Here is a 6,320-nt window from a genome sequence, read left to right as displayed (position 1 = left end):
AACCAGGAAAGTCAATGGTGTAATTTACTCTGAGTCTGAAGGCCTGAAAACTAGGGGAGCTGGTGGTGTAACTCCCAGTTCACTTGGTTTGAATAATCGTAAATTTAATGACTCCAAAATGTTCTAGAGTGTGTACACTACAATTTATGTATTTCCCTACTATTGAATGCTTGGGGGATCTCCAAGTTTTTGCTATTGTAAATAATATTTTCTCGAGTATCTCCTTTCGTTAGCTAAAGTACAAGTTCCTTAGTACAAAATTTTTCTGTCCATAATGATTAGTACATTAAAAAATATAGTTGGGTGATCAGTAGCCTCTCCAAATTGGCATATCCAAATCAGAACTCTTGATTTCAATCCTAAAACCTGCTTTCTGCTCAGTGTTTGTCGCCTCAATAAATGATACCTCATTCACTCAAATTCTACCTCTGCTAATCAATGTATTTGGACCACTTACTCCATTCAAATTTCAGTTTTGTTGCCCTCAAAATCGGAATAGTAACATCTACCTGTCAGGAAGGATGTAAGGATTATAGGTAATATAGTAACGTGCATAGCAATAATAGATATGTTCATTATCATTTTGTCTTAGTGAATTATGAACAAAGAATTTTGCAAAAAGCATTGCTTTGATGTTATCATCGATGCCTTACCAAGTAGACATGCTATTATGGCATAACTAGACTGTCAGATTGAAAATGAGAATATGTGGTCTAATGATATTTCCAGTCAAGACTATTTTGGAAAATTTAATACAGTTAACAATGGACACCGTCCATGTCATAGAATGGATAGTTTGGGGGCATGTTGGGCCTAATATTAGTCAACACAGCTTCACCTTTCCTGAGACAACAGAATGGGTTGTGGAAAAGGAGAAAGAGTCGGGATTTCCTTTTGTCCCCATCTGTCACTTGAATTGGCTTGCTGTGTTCGTTTTCTCCCTCTTTGTAACAGGTCACCATTCATTTAGCAGTTTAAAACAAGTGTATTTATTATACCATAGTTCCTCAGGCTAGAAGTCTAGGTGGGCTTAACTGAGTTCTCCGCTCAGGATCTCCTAAGGCTGAAACCAAGGTGTAAATCAGCATGGGCTCTTCCTTGGAAGCTCTGGGGAGGAATCTGCTTCCAAGTCCATTCGTGCTGTTGGCACAATCCGGTTTCTTGTGACTATAGGACTGAGGTCCAACTTCCTGGATGTTGGCCAAGGTTCACTCTCAGCTCCTAGAGGCCATTCTCAGATTCTTGCCCCAGGACCTCCCTCTCATTAATGGAGAACCTCCCTTGTGTTGAATTCCTCTCCTGCTTTGAATCTCTGCCTTTCTCTTTTGTTAACAGACAGAGGCAATGCTTTGTTCTGGAAGAAATCGCATGATTAGGTTATGTCCACTTGGAAAAATCTCCTTTTAAATTAACCTGGAGTCAGCTGATGAGTAAGCTAACTTATAGCTACAGAATCCCTTTTGCCATGTACAAAACCTACTCATGGGGGTGATGTCCCACAATATTCACAAGGGAGGGAATCATTTAAGGGTAAGAGTCTTTTGTGGGGACATGATCTTAGAATTTTGCCTACCACACTCATTTAACTGACTTTACCTTAGTGAGCTTTCAAAACACAGAGCTAAGTGAGTAAAACCCAGGCTTGGAAATGACTGACCACCGCCATCTACCTCAAGCAATACAGGCTAACTGGGGTTTCTTTGGGCACTTGATTTAAATACATTTCCTATTTTTTGAGAGTATCGGCTGGGAAGGTTAATAGATGGAGAGGTGTCTGAGCTTATTCTTAAGTCTGTTAGATTCATGTGTTTGGATATTTTTGGAGGAGTGGTGGACATATGCCTGTAGCCCTCTGAGAGTCTGTGACTGTTGAGGCAGGTGTGGAACAGACCTGGGAGCACCTTGACCCCTGCAAAGAGTGTTTATGTACTCACAGTGTTTCTTTTGGAATAGTACTGAAAATAAATGTGGGGATAAAGTGATTTATCCTTCTTAGCTCCTTTCTGTAGAAATGGCATCTCTCATGATTGGCCTTCAAAATATATCAGGTATCAGTGTTGGCTTTTGAGTCAAATAAGCCTGCATTTAAAAGCCAGCCCTGCTACTAACACGTAGTTAATCTCGGCAAGTCCCTTAACATCTCTGCACCTTGTTTTTCATCTCTATAAGGTGGGTGTTAGGATACCTAGTTTGAGTCTTTTAGGGAGGAATATATATGTAATGCTTGTAATGTGCTTGGCCCAGAGTTCCTGGTTCTGTGGCTGACGGGGTCATACACAGTATTTTGCAGCCACTCTCATCAGGAAGTAGAAATTTCCCACCCCTTGAATCCAGGCCTGCCTGTGACTTGCTTTATTTAATGTGGTGCTGGGAAGGAACATTGTGTGAGTTCTAGAGCCTAGGCCCTCAAAGGCTTGCAGTGACTGCTTTTTCCCTTTTGAAATGCATAGGGATGGTTTGAAATCTTTATGAATGAAAAAGTATGGGCCATGAGAGCTCATGCTTTTAATCATAGGACACTTTTCATATTTCTATTTACTGCTTTTTAACTACCAAACTGAGTGAGGCAACTTGTCCAAAGTCACAAAATTGGCAGTTGGTAGAATCAAGTTTCTAACTCAGTCCTACCTGCCTCTAAAGCTTACAACGATTGTTTGTTTGTTTAATCACACTTCCTCTTCAGGGAGCTTCTCCAGTGGCCCATTCTTCTATCCCCAGCTTAACAGTATGTCAGTCTGAAACCCTATGCAGTTAATTGAATAGTCTAAGTAATTAGATCAGACAAGTCTTCATAGTTTCTAAATATGAGCCCTATCCAACGAGACTGTGTCTCTATAAGTCTCAGAGCCCGATTAAGGAGTAGCTTCTCATATCAATCCTGTTTATGGTGTGTATGCACAGTTCTCTTGCCAAAAGCTGGTAAGTGGAAATTCCTTGTCCAAAATATTGACTGGAGGCCAATGTGCGTATACCAGGCCCTGCCCAGATGGCAGTTATGTCAGCGTTCTGCTTACACAGGTCGAGGCTGCAAAGTACCAGTTCTGGGAAGGTTTTCCAGAGAGGAGAGTATGCCATTCAGAATTCACCAATGAAGAATAAGTTGCTTTTGAAGTTCACGTTTCTTGAGTCTGTGCATCTTGATTATCCACATGACTCAGGAGACACCAGGGATTTAGGGAGCCAGAGAACTCTGTGGCACAATGTGATGGGATGTGATTGATGGATTGGGAAAGAGTAAAAAAATGTAAAACACTTGTACTTTAGAAAATATTTTTAAAAAGTTATCCTGAGGGGAGTCGTAAAGTTAAAGTTGCTCTTTAAACTATAAGTCCTTCAAAAATAAAAGTGTTACTTAAGTGCTGTGTAGGTTAGCGTTCTAAGCTTCAATCTTCTCATCTGTAAAATAGGAATTAAATGTTTATATACGTCTCACAATTCTGTTGTAAAACTTGAATGAAATCATGCAAGTAAAAGCACGTAGCACAGTTCACAGTAAGTTCTTAATAACACATACCTCCAAGACAACTTCCGTTTAAAAAAAAGTCTGCATGTTTGAACAGGGAGAAAAGGTCAATTGGAAGATCGCCAAGGGCTTAAAAATCAGGCAGGCCAAGTAGAAATTGGTGACCACTTTCTCATAAAGGCAAGGGAACTTGGTGCCAGTGTGAAATCGGAATCTTGATCTTTTTAAGAAAATCATGAGGAGTTTTTTCCACTTCTCATTTGGCTTAGCCAAAATGGTCCATGTTCACCTTTTTTTCTCCATCCTGCCTTCAACACTTACTTTCGTAAGTAAAGTTAACAAATGATCCCATTTCTCCCATTAGTAACAGCCATTAGCAGGAACGTTCGACACTCACCAGCATTAACCAAACCCTAATTAGCCAAACACGGCCTGCCACCCCTTACAATGCACACCTTTCTTTCCCCACGCCTGCTATGGCTCACCTAAAAGAAATATCTGTAGAGCTCCCCTCCTTAGCCCACTCTCTCTCACATCATTAATCAGCTTGCTATGCCTCATCCAGAGAAAAAGAAATTATTCAGTTTCCTGTTGCAGGCCGGCCAGATGAGCAAGTGCTAAGTAGGACTTCAGTATGTACCCTCATGTTCATGGCATATAAGTGGCTGCACCTGGAGTTACGGTGTGTTAAGGAGGACATGTCCTGGACTTCACAGAGGCTGCCTTTAAGCTGTCTAGTTCTGTATGATGCTGTGATGCTTCCGCTTTCCAGAGCCAAGCCTGAATAGAACAAAGCAGGGAAATACCTCCTAGCCTGGGACCTGGTGGCAGTTATCAGCTTGCTCGGAGGACCCAGGATCTGAGGGGGGCTGTGAGGACTCGGGGCTTTCTCTATTAGGTTGTTTTAAAAACAAAACAAAACAAAACAAAATACAAAAAAGAAAGAGAGGGTTGAGGCATCTACCTATATTCGTGCTCAGTATGCTGCCCCTGCATTGTCACTAAGTTATTTCTTGTGTGGAGGTGGCAGTGATAGGAGCTTCACTTCCATGCATCAGGAGCTCTCAGGCAGCTCTCTTTAGACAGACAGTATATTGTGGAGAAAAGCAACATGGTCTGCAGGCTTGGCTTTGAGCATCAGTGCTGCCACTTCCTATGGGTCTCTGCAAGTTGCTTAACCTCACAGCCTGTTTCCTCATTTGTAAGATAGGAATGATAATAATACTGACCTCATAGAGAGAAAGGAAACAAGAAATGTGAAGGATGAAGCACAATGCCTGGCACAGAGCAGGCACTCAGTAACCATCCTTATCCCAGGTCCCCTGCCTCCTGATTCACCTGCAAAAACAAATTTCAGGGACTCTGGGGAGGATTTTATCTGGACCCTGTGACCCCCTAAGGAGGGCCTTGCCCTGAACTTCAGTGCCCCATGAACAGGAGACCAGGAGTCTTTTCTCTTTGTTTTCCTTTGGCCTGTTTTTTATTTGGGGTCTGTGTGATTTCCTGGCAACAGCCCCGTTGGTGGTGAGAAAATATGTGTGTTTGCTATTTGAGGAACAAGCAGCTTGTTTCTAGAGGTTCCTTCCCCTACAATATTGTTGTAAAATGTAGTTCAGCAATGAATGTCCCTCAGTGCGGCACAGCTCAGACTCCAAGTCTAGTCCAGCTTGGATTCTGTATTTCTGGGGATGCATATGGGCCAAATTGGCTTTCATGACATTTTTCAGTCTTTTGAAGTTTGACTTCAAGATTGATAGCCTTTTCTGGTTAGACTCTCTGGCAGCCCACTTTCTCCTCCCCAGTAAAATAACAAAGCTTGCTTCCACTCCTATGTTCCCATTTCTGTGGATGGCACTACTATCCTCCTGGTAGCTCAGGTAAAATCCTGGATTTATCCTAGACCCTGCATCTTCCTCCTTGTCACATCCTGTTACTCATTAGCATCTTTTGGCTTGACCTCCTTAGTATCCTTCAAAACCGGCCATGTCCTCCCGTCACATGTCCATTGTTGTACGGCAGTCCCTTCCACAGCACCCTCTGCAGCCCCTATCCTAAGCACTAAGCACACTGATTTACACTTTCTTGTTCTCGTATTTTTCCTTTCCATTAGTCTGTGGAAACCTTGGGGGACAGGGCCTATGAACTAATCATCTCTGCATCTCCAGTGTCTCATACAGTAGTTGAAATAAATGTTTCCTGGATTAATTAAAAAAGAATATAAGACATTGTGTCCCCAATTGGAAAGACTTTCTATATCAGAGGACAGACTAGGGTTTGAAGAGGTGATTTCTGTGACCTGAAAATGACTCCCAGTCCTATCTCCATTAATCCTGGGCTTGAATGAGATGGTACCCATTTGCGTTTTTCCAACTTTCAGCCAAAATGTTCTCAGTAATTAATTAGTCTACTCAATAGCTCAACAGAGACTATTCTAAGAAAACATAGGTATCGGTGCTGCCTGATGACCCACAGACATCTAAAACTTGACATGTCCAAAATTGGACTTATCCACTCCTTCCAAAATCTTTTCCCTGTCCTATGTTTCTTACTCCTGTGAGCCTTGTTACCTAAGCAGGAACACGAGAGTTATGCAAAACCTCTCCTAGCTCTGCCATCCTGCCATTCATTTGGGCACTGAGTTCTTCAGCGTCAACATCATAACATCTCTTGAATCTGTACCATCCTCACCATCATTGTCTAGTTCCCACCCTCATCACTTCTGATAGGAACCTTCTGAACTAGGGGTTAATGGAGTGGATGGTATTTCAGATACCATCAAGAAAAATGGACTCATTTTACAGATGAGGAAACCAAGATCTAGAAAGAAGAAAGGACTTAACCTAAGATCATAAAGCCA

This window comes from Lagenorhynchus albirostris, chromosome 13, assembly GCF_949774975.1.
Source record: "Lagenorhynchus albirostris chromosome 13, mLagAlb1.1, whole genome shotgun sequence".
NCBI lineage: Eukaryota > Metazoa > Chordata > Mammalia > Artiodactyla > Delphinidae > Lagenorhynchus > Lagenorhynchus albirostris.
Note: the sequence above shows the minus strand (reverse complement) of the source record.